Source organism: Dermacentor variabilis, chromosome 1, assembly GCF_050947875.1.
Source record: "Dermacentor variabilis isolate Ectoservices chromosome 1, ASM5094787v1, whole genome shotgun sequence".
Lineage (NCBI taxonomy): Eukaryota > Metazoa > Arthropoda > Arachnida > Ixodida > Ixodidae > Dermacentor > Dermacentor variabilis.
The window spans coordinates 109,701,498-109,723,192 of record NC_134568.1 but is presented as its reverse complement, the minus strand read 5'-3'; positions in this window follow the sequence as shown (position 1 = coordinate 109,723,192).

Here is a 21,695-nt window from a genome sequence, read left to right as displayed (position 1 = left end):
CCTTTGAAAGTTACGTATGATTTCAAAAGTGTAGACATCCACAGGCGCGTTGGGAGCATGTCTATTAATTCATGCGCCTGCGTTCCTTTCATTGAGCGTTTTATTGCTTTCTGAGTCTGAATACTTTGCGATACTACGTTACTAGAAATGTAGCGCCCTCAAAAACAACACTGCAAGCCAAATCGGGAAGATGTTCGGAAAATGTTTATATTGGGATGTTGCGAAATAGGGACCTCAATGTTTTTGCTCCGAGAAGGTTGCCTATTTTATGGCGATGACGTCATCCCTATGACGTTAAACTTGTGGTCATTAACAGAGCCATCCTTATAATGACGAGGGTTGCATAACACGAAGGAAAATATGCCATTGATCCCATTTCATCTGCAGCGTCAGGAACGAACGATGTCCTAGACGCACGGCGCCATCTCTTTCTAAGCTGCCGCGACCAACGAAAGAGCTCGCGAAACAAACGCTTCGTCGTTGCTCCGATAGACGGAGCGATGATCACACCGAGAATATCTGACAAACCGGGCGGCGGGCTCGGAGCGCTTTTATCCGTTGGTAATGTTACTCAATGTTTGTGACACTTATTCAAGCTTGCGTGATACTTTGAGTTACCGTACAGTAAATCATTGAGTGACGAAGTTATCACGAATGTACTAAGCTCTTTACCTTCATCCCTTGCCAAATTTCTTTGCCGCAATTTACTGTTACGTCTGCAAAGCTGAAGTTGCCTAAGTTAACTGCCGGTGAATTTACCGATCAGTAAAATGCACTTCTTTATATACATTTTTTTTCAGACCGGCCACGAGAATGGGGGGTAAGATAGACCGCCAGATGGTAATATTTAGTTGAATAGCATGTTTTCGCACTGGTTAGCTAACGTACAGCTGTCAGTAATATGGAAAGTTGGCGAGTTGGTGAAACTGCATAATGTAACAGCACAAACGCACGAAAAGACGAAGCTATTGAAAGGCAAACACAGGCTCCTTCGCGTTTTCGTCCGGCGACAGCTGTATAATGTAACAGCACAAACGACAGACACACAAAGGCTAAGAAGGCAACCGGCCAAGCGCTTGTCCTATTGCCTTCTTCATCTTTGTGTGTCGTCTGTGTGTAGGCTGTTACATTATACAGCTGTCCCAGGGCGAAAGCGTCAAGGCGCCCGTGCTTGTCCTTTCTATGCCCCTTGGTTCTTGAGACTTTGTTGAACAGATGCAAACTCGTGTGTCATGAATTTCTAACTGCCTTCAAGAAAAAGAGAGGCAAAGACTAAAAGGGAAAGGTAGGAACGTTCACCAAAGACGTGCCTGATTCGCTAACGTACACTTGGGAAAGGGGGAAGGGGAAGAATAGATAAGAAGGAGAGAGAAATAAATAAAGAGTCATGCACATAGTCAGTCGCAGAGGAATGTCCACTGTCACAAGCGCTCGTACACTCCAATAGCCTTAAAGAAGCGCAGAAGGGCTTTTGTGGCATTTCGCCTGCAAGAATGCATAGGCCATGGTCCACGGATTTTTTCCTCCGAGAGCACTCTATTATATAAGAGGCTCAGTTTAGCTTGTAGAGTGCGTCATCGCGCGTCAAATGATAGGCCGTGGCACCGAAGGTGCTCTAGAGTCTCATCGCACCCGCAGCAATTGCACGCCGCACTGTTGATCATTCCTATTAGGAATGAATAGGAATTTGTAAATGCGACGCCCAACCACATGCGACACAGTAAAGCTATTTACGGCGGAGAGTCCAGGTCGAAGTCGCAAGTTATGGTCGAGAGAGTGCAAGCGGGAGTCGGTGAGTCCCGGTGAATTACATCGCATAAGTGTGATGTGGCGAGCAAGTGATTGCAGTTTCCGTGCAGCATCCGTTCTTGAGAGTGGTATAGGCAACCGCTAATGTTTTTGATGAGCCGAGAGAGCAGTTTCATCTGCGCTGTTGTTGCCCACAATTCCGCGATCACTCGGTAGCCATTCAAATACAATGTCTCCTTTCTCGAGCGCGTGGTGTTGAGCAGGCCTTATTTCGTAGCTGCTCGTGTAACCCATGACGTATGAGAAACTGCAGAGTTTCTAGGTCTGCTTTCGTATAGCCGAAGATGGCATAACGATTTGGTGGCTGCTGGAGCACGTACTTGAGTGTACGTTGAAGAGCCGCAAGTTCTGTTGCTGTCGATCTGGTATTGTGGAGGCTGCAATTGCAAAGAGACGGCGTCTCAAGGAACAACCACTGCTCCGGTAGAGCTGTTGCAATTGGTGTAACTGTTTGTGTAAATGTGTATGTGGTCAAAATAAGACTCATGTAAGAGAAACAGGTACAGCTGCTTCAGTGCTAGCGGTAACAAGTCTGCCTTCTTGGTAATCCCAGGAACTGAGAGGCACACGTGAATTTTCTGGTGACGGCGCAATGCCAATTTTGGGCATTTTTCAGGCTTGAAGCCAGCTCGTATAGGGTCATGGTGACTCATCACAATACTACATAAAGTATCCTGTGGTTTTCGCGCTGGCAAATAGGCTAATTGGTGGGGTGGTAGGCGTGAAAGATCTCGAATGCGCACTCTTAGCATCTCAACGACGATATAAAACGTGATCATATGCTCCTTTTCAATGAGAATTGTTGCAGCTATTGAAGAACATCCCGGGAGGCCAAGACATGTCCGAAGCGCTTGGGCTTGTACGCTCTGTAGTGCAAGGAGATTAGTCTTGCATGTGTTGGACAAGACTGGAAGACTCTATCAAAGAAACCCGAAAAAAGTGCCCTGCATAGTTGTAACACGTAGCGCGATGTCCCATCTATGAATTTAATCCTATTCTCAATATAAATGAGTTCTTTTATGTATGAGCCATGGGGACTCCAGGCTAGGTCACGATCCACGATAACGCCTAAGAATCTATGAGTTCTCTTATACCCAAATTACTGGCCTTCGATGCACACCGTGTAGACATCGGTTTTGTGCAAATGTCACTAGTGCACATTTTTCTGTAGATATTGTCAGACCTTGTCGGCCTTGTCCGTATTCTGGCACGCACTTGTGGCCGTATCACGCCAGACGCCCAGATGCAAATATCATCGGCGTAGAGCGAGACATTAGCCGACTGTGGCAGCGTTTCGGTGAGCCCTACTAGTACGAAATTGAAAAAGTCGGTCTCAGCACTCCGCTTTCTGGAACACCGCACTGAAGATAAAGCTATTTGTCGGGTTATCTTCTGTAAGAAAAACACCAATCTCCTTGAAAAAAAATTAAATTATGGGGTTTTACGTGCCAAAACCACTTTCTGATTATGAAGCGCGCCGTAGTGGATGACTCCGGAAATTTCGCCCACCTGGGGTTCTTTAAAGGGACACTAAAGTGAAAAATGATTTCTTCTGCATCAGTAAATTACCGTTCTACAACACCAAAAACACCACTCTTACAACGATAAGACGTTTGGTATGCAAGAAAAAGCGCAAGAACGAAATACGGGTGGCGACGCCTACTTGAGTTCCCGCACCTGGGGGCTGTGACGTCTTGGATTTTGATGGCATCTTCTAGGGCCTACTAATCATATATACCGGTACAGATTGACTACATTATGTTCTAAAGGAACCAAATATTAAACATGGCAAGTTTCGGGAACCTTTATTCAGCCAACGCGGCCCAAATGCGAAAACATCCTTTGGAATCCCTGACGCCACGCTGACGCTGATGGGGTTTCGGCGCGAAATTCAAATACTGATACTTGGACCTTCATTTTCTCATCTAATAATCAAAAAATTTTTTTTGAAATGACGGCCTGCGGGGTTCTAAAACTATGCTCCATTAGTCTGAACTGATTTATTGTTTCGCTTTAGTGTCCCTTTAACGTGCACCGAAATCTAAGTACACGGGTGTTTTCGCATTTCACCCCCGTCGAAATGCGGCCGCCGCGGCCGGGATTCGATCCCGCGACCTCGTGCTCAGCAGCCCAGCACCATAGACACTGAGCAACCACGGCGGGTGATCTCCTTGAGAGATGGCTCCTAATCTATATAAAGACGTGGCCTCCAAGTTCTGCAGCCTCAAGAGCTTGGAGAATGGCTTTGTGGCTTACTTGTCATAGGCACCTTTTACGTCTAGTATGAGTGCCACAAGGAGGCGCTTCATAGCTTTTTGTTCCTGCACGGAGGTCACAAGATCAACGAATGTATCTTTTCCTCTTTCTATCCCCCTTTCCCCCACCCCTTGTGTAAGGTATGAAACCGGGTGCTCGTCTCGTTGACTTCCCTGCCTTTCCTGTCTTTGCTATCTTTCTCCCTCATTTTCAACTGAAGACCGCTCACGTCGAAAACCCGCCATAGCATCAAGGTAGATGTTATATTATTCAAGGTACCATTCCACACGTGTCAGAAACATCGTCTCCGTAACCTTACCAATGCAACTCGCAAGTACAATCGTCGGTACGATGTATGGTCCAGCGTCGAATTTCCATTCAGTAGAGGCACCACTTGGTTGGATTTCCAGTCATCGGGGACCATTCCGCCATGCCAAGATTTATTGAATATTTCCAGAAGACCGCATTGTGCTGCTGAACCTAGGTGCCTTAAAGCAGCGTAGGTCGCCCCATCGGTACCGGATGATGACGGTCGCTTGCACGCAGCCAAGGTGGCTTGCACTTCTTTCACAGGGAAAGGCACTTCCACACTTTGATATCTCGAGACAGGGACGTCACGTAGGAGGAGGTCTGTCAGTTGAACGACGTCACCAGTAACTTAACCATAAAAAATTACAGGGTCTCTTAAGATCTCTCTTAAGAGGGGAGCCTACTCTTCCTCCTCTTATCACTCGCCTCTTCTCTTTCTCTTCTTTTCTTTAGTCAGAACTGCTCACTGCTAAGCATTTTTAGTCATTTAGAATCAACTGTGGTCATTACGAGTCGTCGTCAGACATGTTAGTCATATCGTAGTCATTAGTAGTCATTGCAAGTCATTTTAGTCATTATAAGTCATTACTGGACATTACTAAGAATTTTTAGTCATTTCCAACGAATTGTAGCCGTTAGAAGTTGTCGTTAGACATATTGGTCATTTCATAGTCATCAGCAGTCAGTACAAGTCATTTCAATCATTATTAGTCATTACTGCTCACTAGTAAGCATCTTTATTCATGTGTAATCAATTGTGGTCATTATTTTTTTATTATTTCAAAGTACCTTACAGGCCCCAAGGGGAGCATTGAGTAAGGGGGGCGTCATTGAACAAATGACAAGAGAAAACAGATATATGAGCGCTAAAAAATGTGAGAGTCAAAAATGTTTGTAATGATCACATGCTTCCAAAACAGTGTTAAAAAAACGCTAAATCAATACAAAGAGTTATCGGGAAAGGAATGAAAAGTACATTTCACCCTAACATAAAAGGCGACGTAACACTTGCGCAAAATAACGTACATAGCGCGAGTACATAAAGCAAACAAAATTGAAACCACAATAAGAAGAAAAAGAAAGTCACGTATTATATGACATGACATATGTACAGATGAAGATATTTGTTATGATGAAGACTGCAGGTTCAGTAGTTGTCTAAATTTATCATTGCTCATTTGAGCGACAGTGCTATTAGGAAGCGAATTCCATAACCGAATCGCTCGTGGTAAAGCCGAGAAGTTAAAGGCGTTAGTGTTGCCATAAATGCGAGTGAGACTTAAATCATTATAAAGTCGTCGTGATGTGCAAGACGCGCGTTCCAGTGGCAAGTTTGGTGGCTTGATTTGGTGAACATATCTATGGAGCAAGGACAGGAGTGCTATGTCACGTCGGCTACTCAGTGATTGAAGGGAAAGGTCGAGTTTTATTTGAGTAATGCTTGACTGGTAGCTGTAATTTCGGGAAATAAATCGACTAGCTCGGTTTTGGATGGCTTCTATCATGTGGATTAGGTATTCATGGTAGGGAGACCATATAGGGGACGCGAACTCGAGCTGAGGGCGTACAAATTACAAGCCATTGTTAGACATATTGGTCATTTCATAGTTATTAGTAGTCACTAGAAGTAATTAGTAGTCATTTTAGTCATTACTACTCATTGCTAGGCATTTCTAGTCATTTCTAATTAATTGTGGTCATTACAAGCCGTCGTTGGACATATATGCCAATTTGGAGTCATTAGTAGTTATTACAAATCATTAGTAGTCACTATTAGTAATTACTAGTCATTATTAACCTCTACCAATCTCTATCGTAACGATCATCATCATCATGATCATCATCACCAGGCAATTTTATGTCCACTGCAGGACAATGGCCTCTCCGTCCGACCTCCAATTACCCCTGTCCTGCGCCAACCGATTACAAGTAGCACCAGCAAATTTCCTCATTTCGTCGCACCACCTAGTCTTCTGAAGTCCTCTACCACCCGCCGTGGTTGCTCAGTGGCTATGGTGTTAGGCTGCTGAGCACGAGATCGCGGGATCGAATCCCGGCCACGGTGGCCGCATTTCGATGGGGGCGAAATGCGAAAACACCCGTGTACTTAGATTTAGGTGCACGTTAAAGAACCCCAGGTGGTCTAAATTTCCGGAGTCCTCCACTACGGCGTGCATCCTAATCAGAAAGTGGTTTCGGCACGTAAAACCCCCTATATTATTATTATTAAGTCCTCTACTGCGCTTCCCTTCTCTTGGTCTCCATTCTGTCACCCTAATGGTCCAACGGTTATCTAATCTGCGCATTACATGACCTGCCCAGCATCAATTTTTTCTCTTAATGTCAATTAGAATATCGTTTATACCCGTTTGCTATCTGATTCAAGCCGCTCTCTTTCTGTCTCTTAAACTTATGCCTAACATGCTTCGTCCCATCGCTCTTCTCGCGGTCCTTAAGTTGTTCTCAAGCTTCTTTGTCACTCTCCAAGTCTCTGCCCCTTATGTCAGCACCGGTAAAATGCACAGATTGTATATCTTCCTTTTCAATGATAACGGTAAGTTTCGTCAGGAGCTCATGATGTTTACCGTATGCGATCCAACCCATTTTTATTCTTCTGTGAAATTCCTTCTCATGGCCAGGGTTCCCTATGTTTAGTTGACCTAGGTAAACGTAGTCCATCACAGACCCTAGAGGCTGACTTGCGATTCTGAACTCTTGTTCCCTTGCCCCGTTATTCATTATTATCTTAGCCTTCTGCATATTAATCTTTAACCCACTCTTACACTCTCCATGTTAAGGTCCTCAATAATTTGTTATAACTCGTCTGCAGTGTTGCTGAATAGAACAATGCCATCGGCAAAACGAAGGTGGCTGAGGAATTCGCCATCGTTCCTTACTCCTAAATATTCCCCGTTTAATAGCTTGAAAGCTTGAATGCTAGAAAATGGTGTGTGACTGTAGGGGTGAATATATAATGTAACACAAAGGTCCTTACATGTACTGCATTGTCTTGACATCAAATACACTTTATTTTTTCTTACACATTTTTATTTTCTTATTTTTATTTCTTTTTTATTTATTTACTTTAGAAACATATCATTGTTATCTGTGTATAAAATCCGGCCTTTGTGAGATGCTGTTATACACCTGGAATGTCATTTGTTTTTTTTAAATTTCGTGCAGAAGACTGTTGAATTTGGAAAAATAATGGGTAGCAGGTGATGATAATACATTAACTCCGGGGTACAATTTCGTTATACACATTTAGCTCCTCTATCTACTGCCGGGTTGGTTGACAAGCGCAATGTACTTAGACCAATCAATTGAATATTATCTTTACCAAATGTATTTTTTGAAATAATGCAACATTACGTACAACAGAGCGCTTTGTTAAATGACGTTGTCACACTAATTATGGTAGCAAAAGGCGCGAATATTATGTTCCAAGTCTCTTAAATCAAATTGACTATGGCCTTCTCATGAGACATTCTAATGCCTCATGATGTTTGCTTAATTTTTTTTTCAGTGAATTTGTGGTGTATCGTATATTTTACCAATTGTCTGTAACCCCCCCCCCCCCTATGTAACACCCTCAACCGTGAGGGCTTTTAGGGATATTTTGTATAAGATATATAAAAAAATTACAACCTTACGATGCGCTTGTTGAACAGCCGGCGTTATCTACAAGTAGCATGCTGGGCTTGACGTGTGCGCTGGCACTGCCCACACCTCAAGCGGCTGGCATTGCGCGGCAAAAAAAAAAGCATTCTCGATCAACCTTGCAGCACAACAATGAAAGCTCTGTGAAAACGGAATAATTTTGAAAGAACGGAAGTAACAGAGTAGCCCAAGGGGAACAACAAAAACTTGTCGACACCTCTCTGCTACTTTGTTCCGTAATGCCAAAGGTACGCGCGAGGACGTCACTGACGATGGTACCGTCAGCGTGCTGCGGCGGTCCACCTTGGTGGCCGGTGTTATGTCAAGCCAAAGGCTACAAGTGCAGGGTATCCTGTTTTCACATTGAGGGCAGCCGAAAGTCGAAGAAAAGGCGCCGCCTGGAAAAAAAACGCAATACGAATAGCCATTTTTGTTCTAGGCGGCATAATAAACTTTATGTAGCTGATTATCAGGCTTATTAGTCGTGAGAGTAACCAAGAAACACAGCTCAGTGTTCAGTACCCAACTAAGGATATCTACATCTGGGTGCCTATGGCAGACTTCCGCAAGTGCGTGCGTGGCTCTAGACAGCTGCGACTCCCACTCCGTCTTCCTTGAGGCGATTAGATCGCTTCGAAGTATTCAAAGCTAACTGGGACTTTTTATCCCATTTAATGTCCAGTTGAAACGAAATTTCACCGCACGTAATAAGCAGGGCTCTACAAACCATGGCCTCGCATATCGCAGCTACAAAAGGCCACAAAAGCACTGCTGCGATTTATGAAAGCTGTTGGATTGAGTGACTGTCTGTGATCCGGACTGAATGTCCGTCAGTGATACAGAGCAGAAAACTGTTACCACGTCGGCTTTGTCTCTTAATCTTTCCCTCCCCTTTACCCTTCCCCCAGTGTAGGGTAGCCAACTGGATTCAGTCCTGGTTAAGCTCCGTGCCTTTCAATTATTATATATATATATATATATATATATATATATATATATATATATATATATATATATATATATATATATATATATATATATATATATATATATATATATATATATATCTACTTTATAGCACACATTGAAATTTCCGAATTGTAGCTGGGGAATTCGCAAGTCGTATCCACTTGGAACGAATTCTCACGATGGCACCCGTTTCGAGATATACATTTTTGAAGTGCGCGACAAAATACACGGGCGTTCCAGTTACTTTTGTGCTTCCACACATAAAACATCGTTTTGCTAAAAAAGTAAAAAGGAACAACGGTGCATTCTTACGGCAAGCTAGAGCATATCTCCAAATAAGTACAGTCCTTAGAATTTGTTCCAAGTCGATATACCTTGCAAGCTCACTAGCTACAATTCGTAAATTGTTATATGTGCTTTACAATTAATAAGTAAATTACGGATTTGAACAGTCGCGGAAGTAAGGCCTGCCTTATCGAGTAATTCAGTTAGAATTGCGCTACCTGCCATAGACGAATTTTAAGACTTTGGTGCAGCAGAAAAACCGTATATAATACTTGCAGATCCACACTGAAACAGCGAAACTGAAACCAAAGCTTGAGTTTTCTATTCATGAGTTCTGGTGGGAGAGTGTGGAACTAAGTCCTATGTGGCTTTAAAAGATATATCCCCGAGCACGGTATTGAACCGCTGCGAGCATGACGTGGGGTGACAGGTCCGTGCGATTAAACTACTCGGTCACTGCTTCCGACGTTTCAGAAATGATACACTTGGGTTTACCAAGATTACGGGTGAATTTGGAGAACTGTGTTTATAAAACGTTTTGGGAACAGTATTACGCCATGTCTGGAGAGCAGAGATGGGCATCAATCGGAAGCTCAGTACTTGAACTAGACACAGTGAACCGGTTGTTACGATAGCCGTCGTAGTTTTATCACAGCGACCGTTTTTCTCTAGAAAACGGAGTACAAGATTTCGTCATTTTCATGTTATAATTCGCATTAGCAGAAAAGAAATGAAGCTGGGCAAGCCATGTAATGAGTAGGATGGATAACCGGTGTATCATCAGAGGTACTGAATGCGTACCAAGAGAAGGCAAGCGCACTCGAGAACGGCAGAAAACCAGGTGGAGTGACGAAATTAGGCAATTCGCAGGCGCGAGTTGGAATCAGTTGGCGCAGGGCAGGGGTAACTGGAGATCGCAGGGAGAGGCCTACGGCCTGCAGTGGACATAAGAATAGGCTGCTACCGCTGCTGCTGCTGATGATGATGAAAGGCTTCAATTGCTGTATCTTTGGACGCTCTGGGAACAAAATTCTAGCTTTCCACAGCATAATCATGACATTTGTATCGTGTAGTTTGTCTTCTAGATCCTTTCTGTCATCTGCCTTTTTCAATAATTTACCTGTACTTTTAATTATTTGGGAGAAATCAGCTCGTTGAACTGAAAACGCGCTAGCTTCACTCGGAGCTCGCTTGGGGAACTAGTTGACACGGGTCCAGAAAAGATGGTTGCAACAATGCTTCGCATTATGTAACGCTGAACAGCAGTTGCGGCTGTCAAATTTTTTCGCGATTTTTCTGGGTAAACAATTTGCACACATAGCTATCAAGGAGAAATTTGCTTTCGTTTGTTTACCGGAATTATGTCTCAGCAATCGAGACACAGACAATAGAAGCGATACGGACAGGCGCACTATCTTCCGTATTTTGAAAATTGCGCCACAATTCTGGTCAAAAGCATGTGCTGCTCAACTCACCAACATATTTCAATTGGATTTGAGTACATATTTAAACAAGGGCTACCTGATAGCCGATGCGGCAAACGCAACAGCTGGCTAGCGTATGCCACTCTGGACGATACTGCTAAAAACGAAACCGTAGATCTCTTCAGAATTTTAGAGACAAGTCCGTTAGGTGCATTGCATGTCGGCGCTTGATTAGGTGCAGCAGCTGCTTTCCGGGGAAACCACAGACTATATCAGCGTTTAAGCCACGCACACACTATGGTGTGCACTCAAACTACACAGTGTTGTCAAAACAGTTCAATCTCGAGTCCTTACAGGACTCATTCATAGCTCTGTGTTTTATTTAAGCCGCATTTAGAGGGCGCACAGGGAAGGTGAGATTTGTGGGGAGCTGTTTCTGTAATGCATGTTTCACCGAGCGGAAATCGGGCAAACTTGATAAAGCTGCTCAACGGCACACTGGAAACAGTTGCAATACACCCAAGCCACGCTGGATGCGGCCACCCTGTGTTCGGCTGCTTCAGCTTGAACAGAACACGCCAGTTTCTTTCCCATTGCCGCATGAGTGCTTGGAGGGCTTTCCACCGGTCGCGCTTTCCAGCTCGCAGAACAGCTGCGGCCAACCAACGTGAACCCGTCCTGAGGAGACTCACTTCTCAAACACGCTGGGTATTACTGGCGTCCGTTTTTTATTTGTCCCTCGTTTGTAATCTTGCCGACAGAATTAACTTACCTGTCAGGGTCCGTCAGTGCCGTAGCGAAGTGCGGTGCCCTAAAAAATTATTTAAAAAATGTCATATCGTAACTCAGTTGTAGCCAGAGAAACTGCCTTGCACAGACAGCAGGCAGATGCGCGGCAACTTCTCGCAAGGCTACAGTCTGAACGATAACGACGAAATGAATTCTGGGGTTTTAAAGGCCATAACCACGATTTCATTATGAGGCACGCTGTAACTCGGACTCCGGAACAATTGTGACCACAAAGGGATCTTTAACGTGCCCACACTGCACGAGACATGGGCGTTTTTGCATTTCGCCCCCACCGAAATGCGGCTGCCACGGCCGGGATTTTATCTCGCGACCTCGTGCTTAGCAGCGTTACATCACAGCCGCTAAGCTACCGCAGCGGGTAAGGACGACGACGCGGGAAGGCTAGGGGTATGCAGTTTGATATGAATAGGAGACCGTCACCACAGGGAAATTTTAATGAGGAAGAAATTGTAATTAATTTTTCCTAATTAAAGGGTAGCATGTGTGTTTAACTACTGACAGCAAGTCAAGCTGTCGAAGATGAAAAAGTCTGAGTCGTACAACAGCTTCCAATTTTCTTTACTGTGAAATGCCATCAAGTGATATAGGAGCATCAAAACGCTTAATTTTCTGTTTCGTTTCCTTTTAGCGGAAAACAATCTTTAGGTTCACAACAAACTCATGTAATATGTACAGAGTGAAACAACAGACGTTACCGCAGTGTAAGAGACAACAGGACATTCCACTGCAAGTTTGGATGATGAGATCTGGCAGAGAAACTCACACAGCTGTACTGTTCACATACACCCATGAAGAGAAACATAAACAAAGTACACATCACGCTATCTTTCCCTATGAATGGAAAGGAATAGAATGAGCCACTATCGTGGCAGCGCATATATGTTCCTGTGATCAGTTTACCGCAAGGAATGCAAATTGAATGCTTGCGGCACAAAACACGCAGCGTCTGCAGTGACGTTGATGACACAATAAATATACGCATCAGTTATGAAAAAGTTCCGCATCAATCTGTTGGCTTGAACTTGTGGGTTTGGCTACTGCTTGTTCTCATTTTATTTTTTAAAGATGCATCAAACTTCGTTCTAGAAGTTGTATGTAGGGCAAGTTGAAAACGCGCTGTCTCTACTTGGAAGAAGCTAATCTTTATTTGCATTTCAAGCCAACACAAAGCGCGCGCCATACGGATTGAGCTAGCGAAACAGTTTCAGTGGGAAGTCAGGCTTTCCTGACCCTCTCGTCCAGCCAGTTCATTAGGGCTTGTACAGAAGTGTAAAAACTCGTGACAAAGGTTAGTAATGCCGCAAGTGGATTCTTAGGAAATGCCGCTGTAGTGTTCAAATATACATGTGCTTGATATGAATGAGGAGAAAAAAAATGTGTAAGCTTGTGCAAGCCTTTCTCAAGTTATGTACAGCACAGCAAAAAATTCAGTATATTACGTTTCAAAATTCAGACTTCAGTTAACGGTTAGAGCTTACCAAAGTTTTCTGAGCAGCGTAAAGATTATGGGGAAAACCAAGGCATGCCAAAATTTTGAATTTTAGGAATGACAGGGGCGTGCACTGGTCACATGTGTAACATAAGTAATTTGCACGATTTGATATTCAAACGAAGGCTTGTATCTTCTGGCTATTATGAAATAGGACAAGAGAGCACGCTACCTGTCCTCTGCGTGGAAAAGCTGTTCGCAGTCATTGAACACCACCAGACGAGCCCAGTCCTTCTTTGTCTTTACACACGTACACTTACACGTATATACTTTTACCGTTGACCCGCAATAATATATAACAGCTTGTCATACATTGCACATCTCTTGATTGAAAGGGATCTATTGTTTCATGTGAAGGATATCGTAATTATTAAATTACTCTTTTTTACAGGAATGCTCTCACTCTCTGCTGACGGGGAGGGGAAGCTACTTACATCAAGAAACAGTACGATATAAGGACGATAAGCATAAATACAATAGAAACGTCTGCTGTCAAGCAGAAATCGCACCATGTACAGAAAAGAGTGTTTTTGCCGAGAAGCATGTACATTCATATGACCAAACCATTAGGTAGGTTTGTCCTAGGCCTGCAATTAATTCCCCATATGAAAAATGTCCATTTTCCCAGCTTTTCGCAGCTGATCAAAAGTATCATGTAAATGCAATGCCCGGTCCGTTCTTCGAACACATCCTCCTCCAAGTTGACTGCCGAACTTTGTCATCTTCTTTCTTTGTTTCATTTCCCTGACGTTCTTTGGGACACTTCATTACGTGTGTAACGCATACTGAAATTATTCCCTGCCTTGCACGTTTATTGCACCTTTCTGGTGAAGTGGAACCGGAATGAAAAAGTTCTATTTGCAACAGTGAAAGCAGAAGATCATGCTTGAAGTGCTCGTAAAGTTAATCATATCGTTAACATGTCCTTCAGTTCCCTTGATAGGGGAACACAAATCCTTTATTATATGCAACCATCAGCAAAATTCTTTTTTGGTTCTGCGCGTGATTGAACTGTTTCGTACAGGTTTCATTTGTCCACGATAGTGGACAAATGAAACACATGAAACACAAATTTTAGGGTCGCAGCGTTTTGCCCTAATGCTGTCGAAACTACAAGTGTGAGTGAGCATAACGAGTTTATAAAAATATGTATATATAGCGTATGCCTTCCAACTCGATTTCACATCGAAAAGAACGGATATCTAAATGAACAGGCCAACAGCCGTAACAATATGGTGCTGCACAACAATTTCGCCCTATGGTATGTCTCGACGTGTACACCTATTTACCGAAGAAATAAAAGCAGCCTTTCCGCCTATACAGATTCCTATCAGCCGATTTATGGGCAGCTCTAATTAGAAAATATCAACGAGCTTTTTATGTTAAATATTTCGGGCAAGAATAATTTGAAGCAATCTGCAGTACCATAGTACCTCAACCTCCCAGACTTGTAACGCTGCAGTTCTGTCGCATAAGAAATGGTTGCACGCGGCCATTTGCATGCGCAGACAGTATATGCACCGAGGGCGACCCGAATTCACAAATATAATTTTGTCGCCCGCGCTGACAATGCTGCCAAACTTTGCCTATATGCAAGCTAATATACATTCACTTAAATTATTTCTCCGGAGCTTAATGAAGGTTCCTTCATTGTGCTGCTGGCCTTCATTCCCTGGTCATCACTAGATATATATAACTTTTTGAGTGTGATGTAGCGCTTTGTTTTTTCATGCATGTCATCAGAAACTTTAATCATGACTGAGGCCACCATCCTGCCCGAAGGTAATGTTGTGTCTGTCTTCGTTCTCATTTTCGTTGTTTTCTTTCTTTTTTGTGTGCGTGTCTGAGTTCGAACAAGAGCTGCGATGAGTTTGATGCAACACACATACGACGCATACATATGACGTCTTCGTCAAAGTTCCCATCCTTCTTAGACATGCGTTTGCAAGCAGCAACTAATTTATATAGTCTGCAAATTTGACGCCTGGTAAAATTTAGAGCTCTTAATGTCGATCTTCGTCTATTTAGCACTATCGTGTTGGGCATCAATTATTACAGAAATAAAACTTTTGCTCGGAATATCATCAACTTTGCAGATGGGCTTTGTAAATGCATTGTGCTCTTCAAACACGGCGTTCAGTCTTTCTTACGCATAAGGCTTTTCCATTAGCATTCGAAGGGCGTAGTACGTTTGCTTCTTAGGCGGCTGAAGCAAGGGTACTTCAAATATACAACAAGATAGCTTTATATTTGCTGCGACTTCTGTCTGCTGACTGTTAGTCTGAAAAACACCACCTTTACGCATTCGTAAGTAATTTTCAATGTGCGAAATATTACTTGGAGATGTTCCTATGTTGGGTATTTATTGATTCAATTCGTTCTTGCGGCGCTTTTTTACTAGTGCTTGTGTGAGATACTGAAACAGATACTACGACTGTCCTGCCTTTATATTGGTGCATTATTACATGAATAGACTGCGGAGTTACACTAGACATTGCCTTCCAGCGAGCAGTCTGCACCTTCGCGATTGTTTTCTGTTTTTTTTTTTAAAGCGCAGCTCTTAGGCGCCCGTTCCTGGGGCGAGCGTCGGCGTAATTAAGCGAACGAGCGCAGCGAAAAATGAAAGCGAACGCGGAGTGCAGCGGGAGGACGAAGGAAGCGAGGAGGAAAGCGGAGAGGACTGTGCAACGCAACCAGAAGGCGGAAAGCACAGGAGGGTATGGCGAAAAGGAGGAGGAGGAAAGCTGAGTGCTGGAATAACTAGACAGGCGGCCAGCGCGGAAACAAAAGCGCTGGCGTGGGCTTCGGACCCGCTGCGCATGCGCTACTTCGCCTTGCGGCGCCGCAGCCGCTAGAGAATGCGCTCCGCGCGAGCGACGCGTTTCTGTGTTCCCGCTTTCTTTCTGAACAATGAGCGACGCAACCGGTGGAAATACTTCGTCTGCCACTGCTGCTAAACGAATTACCCGAGCAGAGGCTCAGTGCCACCGCCGAGAGCACCTTGTTCTTTAGAATCAAATTCTTTGCCATAACCTATCGCAAATTCAAAGCACCTAAACACCTGCGCTCGAATTCGCATAATAGAGAGCATCGTAACCTTCGGCGAATTTTTTTTTTCAATTTGTCGTTAAATAATTGCTTGTCTTCTGCTTAATTCATAATTCGTTCGATTCTCCTTCATAAAAAGGTCATCGCCAAAATGTTTTAGCTAGAAACAGGGTGTCCTTATGTGTATAAGGATGCATTTTTTATCCTGAAAGTATCTGCTTTTGTCCGGCTTCTACTGTTTGTAGTACTCTAGAACTGTTTACGAGTAGCCTATGAACTAGCTTCTTATTGATAATTAAAAATCGTTTCTGTCAACGATAGCTTAATCAAGGCATGCTAAGCCTACAAGTGGGCGTAACGTCGTACCTGTGGTCTTAGTGGCATGATAAGACCGAAGGCAATTTAGGAGAACCTCCATCACATTGGTAATAACTCTGCCATATACAGGTATATAAAAAAGGTCCACAATAAAAAAGCGGGTTTGATTAAATGTATGAATCAGGTTGAAATGAAAACTATTTTCTCTTTTGTTGTCTTATTCAACTTAATCTTAAAGATTATTACTCGAGCATCACGACTTATTCTGAAGAACACTTGGTCTGCTCCATTAGTCTTTCCTGAAGTTGTCAGGAAAGAAAAAAGGTTAAAGCAAATATAGGCACTAGTAACCACGTTTTGGGACGAATTCACAGATAGCTGCCTCTATACGGGGTATGCACTGACGTCATCAAGGTCGACATATCGTAGAACAGCGAGCACGGGGAAAGTCTGCGTGTTATCTAAATTCGCTTGTATTCAGTAGCCCAGTGGAAGCTATGAATAGGCCTACCAAATGGTGTACGTGACGTCATTTGAATACTCCCGATTGGAAGCTGTCGCACGTGTACTTGTGCAAGCGTTCGCAAAGCTTGCGCCAACTGCCTGCAATTGAGCTTACTACAAACAGAGAAAGAATTGTGCCGACTGGCGAGAACTGCTTTGCAAATGTTGGGCAACATACATTTATTGATTGCTGCCATGTCTTTGCGCAAGATATCTATAGTATACCTGTAGAGCTAATGCTTGTACTTGTCAGGCGCATGTTGGTTCGCACGAGATTAAAGATAGCAGGAAGCATCCTGACATGAAAAAAGGAGGATGTCAGAAGGAAATCCGCTACGAGTTCTTACTGCCAGCAAATACCAATCATTGTGGCGTCAGCTTTGTTTTTTAATTACACCTGGAAGAAAGGCTAATGCAGAATCTTCGAAGGGAGTTAGCTGGATTAAAGTGAGCGGCAAAAAAAGAAGAGAATAAGAAGGATAATTAAATAATGCTGTCAAAGTTCTAGCCTCTCACATGAACTTTGTTTACCTGTGGCTCATGCTATATAGAGACCTCACAAAAATATCGACGATAGTGTTTGTCATTCTACGAAATCTGGAAGAATTCCGTGTGAACTTCACTGGTTTCGCATAGCGGAAACGTGATGCTAATAAGCCTTACTAGTCTTACTTCTCATCATACTAGTTCCATTGAGGCTACTACGAGGGACAGGAACATCATACACAATATCTTACCAATAAACCACAGATAAAGGAGTTGTATTCACCTGCACCTCACGTCATGCCAGCAGGTAGTCGGAGAGTAACGCTGGAGCAGTCATACGGAAATGGTCCTCCCGAACAAAGCAGAAGTTACCAACAGACTAGGAATGTACCACGTTTGGTACTTCTATTTGGTGTTACAACGTTATTGTTACTTCTGGCAAGTTCACCGTCGTGCCCATTTTCGTCTGCAGCTATGCCCTGTGAAACTGTTCACTGCTAAACGACGAGTCGTAACGGTGACGAGAGGAGCCCCGAGCCCGAGCTCTGCTCCTACCTCTGTCATTCGGCGTTAGTGCTGTTATTGTTTAGCCATCCCAACCACCTTCTTTCTGTTTAGCTTTCGCCGCCCTTTTCGGGGAGAATACAACATTGCTATTTTGTGGACCCCCTTCTTTTCTCACCATTCAGCACCACGACACATCCACCAAATGCGCGACATCTTGGTCACTGGACAATACGAAAATAATGTTTCCTGTGCCGGTTACATAGTAGAATTTAAAGTCAATTGGAGCATTACTCCGCATTAGTGTCATTCGTAGGCTGCCACAAGAGCGTTTTGTGACATTCGCAGTTGAGAGCACTGGACGGAGACTGTGGTCGGCTAACAAAGTCCACTTTGCCCTGCTCCCTCAACGTCCCTATACTCCAAACAGCAGTTCCATGGGCAAACAAAAAGGACAACAACCGAACAGTTTGGAAATTCAGCACAAGGATTATTCCATCTGAGTTTGTGTAAGTCGAAAAAAAGGACCGTATTGCGCTTCCAGTGCTGACTTTTATCGGCTGCGTATATCGCGTTCGACATGTGGTTGCTTATTTTCCGGCGTCTAGTAGCACGAATCAGAAAAATGACAAGGCGCCATGGCGCTACCGTCCAAACAGCTTTCATGAGGCCATTTTAGATGTTTTCTTATGACAAAGAATTGAGAATAACCACCTTTTTTCTAAATACCCATAATAACATCAAAAACAAGTAAGGGGCTGACAGATGGAATAGCACACTGTGGTATAAAGTTTGTAAACAGGGATAAGGTGCCTCAGAAAGGCTGGCCAACGTTTCGATAGGAGGACCTATCTTCGTCAAAGGCGGCCTCGTCATCCTCGGCATGTTAGTTTTAAAGGGTTAGTGCAGTGACGTCGCGTGCGGGTGTTGTCGCTGGCGGCTGGTTTTAAAGAGAGAGACTTCAGAGGAAACGAGCGCTCGTCCGACGTCTGTGAGCTTCGTTCCCAAGACGAGGGGAAAAGAGCGGGAGAGTGGGAAAACGGGAGAAAAGAAAAGAAAGAAAAGCAGAGAAAAAAGAATGAAAAAAAGGGGGTGGGGGCAAGCCAGGGCGACACCAAGACAGAGAAAAAATGGGGGGAGGGAGAAAGAACAAGAACGATAAAAACAAAATTTTAAGAAAGACGGGGGGGGGGGGGGGGGGGCTTGGGAACGTGTTGGGGATGCGAGAGGTTAGGAAGCATTCAGGGGTGTCGTTGGCGGCATGTTCTTGTGGCATTAGAAGAGCCGGTCAGGCGGTCAGTGCGCGAGTGACACAAAAGACAAAAAAAAAAAAAAACATGAGTTGAAAGAGTGACTTGAGTAGCATGCAGCAATACGTCGAGTAATATTGAAATAGTTAAGATGGCGACGAGGAGTCTGCGGTGCAATGTATGGGGTGACTGAAAGGCAGCGGCATGGTCCTTCAAGGGGCATTGCCCCAGTCGCTCAACGTAGCTGTCGTTACGGCGGCATCCAGAAATGGCGATACTCTGGGTTGAGGCGCCGAAAAAGGGATATTGACTTCGGAATGTGTTGATGAAGGGGCTCAAAAAATATATATATATATATAATGAAGGGAGGGAAAAGAGAAGGGGAGGGGGGACCGAAATCGGAATAACAAACAGGAGGGTGACGTGCGCAGAGGCGAGCGGCGGCAAGTGTACATGGAAGAAGAGGGTCGTACAGTTGACATAGGCGTAAACACCTGAAAGAGTATAATAAATTGAGTAGTAGGCAGGAAAAATTTTTCGAAATGGAAGAGTAGGTGAGGTTAAGAATTAAGGTTAGCTTGTGGCATAATGTGTTTTGTGTCTTGGTTGATGATATGAGAATTTCAGATTTAAGTTGCCGCTTTTAAAGATTCTACGTTGTCGCGTGCCAAATTAATTCCTGTCGGGTGTAGGCAAGTAAACTTGTGTATGAAGTATGATTCCGTATACTTCCTTTCGCGAGGGGAACAGAAATTCGTTTGTAGTATATAGAGCCTTGCTTTGTCAAATATATGACCATGTTCATTAAAGTGGCTGGCTACTGGTTTGGGTAAATTGTGTTTTGTGTCCACGCGGTGACCGTTGAATCTTGTATGACTTTCTTGTCCAGTCTCACCTATGTATTGTTTGCTACAAGCGGCGCATTCTAGACAGCAGACTACGTTGCTTGATGTGCAGGTGAAAGCCGAAGTTACCTTGTGTGCGTAATTCGACGCTGTACTTTTTACTGTAGTAGTAAATTGAATATGTTTGCATGCAGAGCACCTGGGCGGCCACATGGATCGGTTCCCAACTTCCTCTTTTTCCACCGTTTGGCGTTGAAAACCAAGACTACATAGATAGACTCGATCACCTTAAAGAAACCCTATCAAACGGGAACCACCCAAACAGTGACCTACAAACAGCCTACATCACTGCAACCAAACTTGATCGAGCCGAGGTCCTAAAGCCTCGCCCGAGGATCACAAGAACAACAACGCCTCTTCTTACTACTAAATTCTGAAACGCACTCCCAAATGTGAATAACATCCTTAGTAAATACTACTCAATTCTCACCAGCAACCAGAAACTTAATAAGATTTTTCCCGATCCTCCCAGAGTAGCCTACAGACGCAACACTAATTTTAAAGATGTTCTTGTGCACGCCAAACTACAGACAAAGAGGAAGTTGGGAACCAATCCCTGTGGCCGCCCCAGGTGCTTTACATGCAAACCATATTCAATTTACAACTACAGTAAAAAGTACAGCGTCGAATTACGCACACAAGGTAACTTCGGCTTTCACCTGCACATCCAGCAACGTAGTCTACTGTCTAGAATGCGCCGCTTGTAGCAAACAATACATAGGTGAGACAGGACAACAAATTCATAAAAGACTCAATGGTCACCGCACGGACACAAAACACAATTTACCACAAAGCAGTAGCCAGCCACTTTAATGAACGTGGTCATATATTTGACAAAGCAAGGCTCTATATAATACAAATTTCCTTTCCCCTCGCGAAAGGAAGTATACGGTACCATGCCTCATACACAAGTTTAATTGCCTACACCCGACAGGAATTAATTTGGCGCGCGGCAACGTAGAATCTTTAAAAGCGGCAACTTAAATCTGAAATTCTCATATCATCAACCAAGACACAAAACACATTATGCCACAAGCTAACCTTAATTCTTAACCTCACCTACTCTTCCATTTCGAAAAATTTTTCCTGCCTACTACTCAATTTATTATACTCTTTCAGGTGTTTACGCCTATGTCAACTGTACGACCCTCTTCTTCCATGTACACTTGCCGCCGCTCGCCTCTGCGCACGTCACCCTCCTGTTTGTTATTCCGATTTCGGTCCCCCCTCCCCTTCTCTTTTCCCTCCCTTCATTATATATATATATATATTTTTTGAGCCCCTTCATCAACACATTCCGAAGTCAATATCCCTTTTTCGGCGCCTCAACCCAGAGTATCGCCATTTCTGGATGCCGCCGTAACGACAGCTACGTTGAGCGACTGGGGCAATGCCCCTTGAAGGACCATGCCGCTGCCTTTCAGTCACCCCATACATTGCACCGCAGACTCCTCGTCGCCATCTTAACTATTTCAATATTACTCGACGTATTGCTGCATGCTACTCAAGTCACTCTTTCAACTCATGTTTTTTTTTTTGTCTTTTGTGTCACTCGCGCACTGACCGCCTGACCGGCTCTTCTAATACCACAAGAACATGCCGCCAACGACACCCCTGAATGCTTCCTAACCTCTCGCATCCCCAACACGCTCCCAACCCCCCCCCCCCC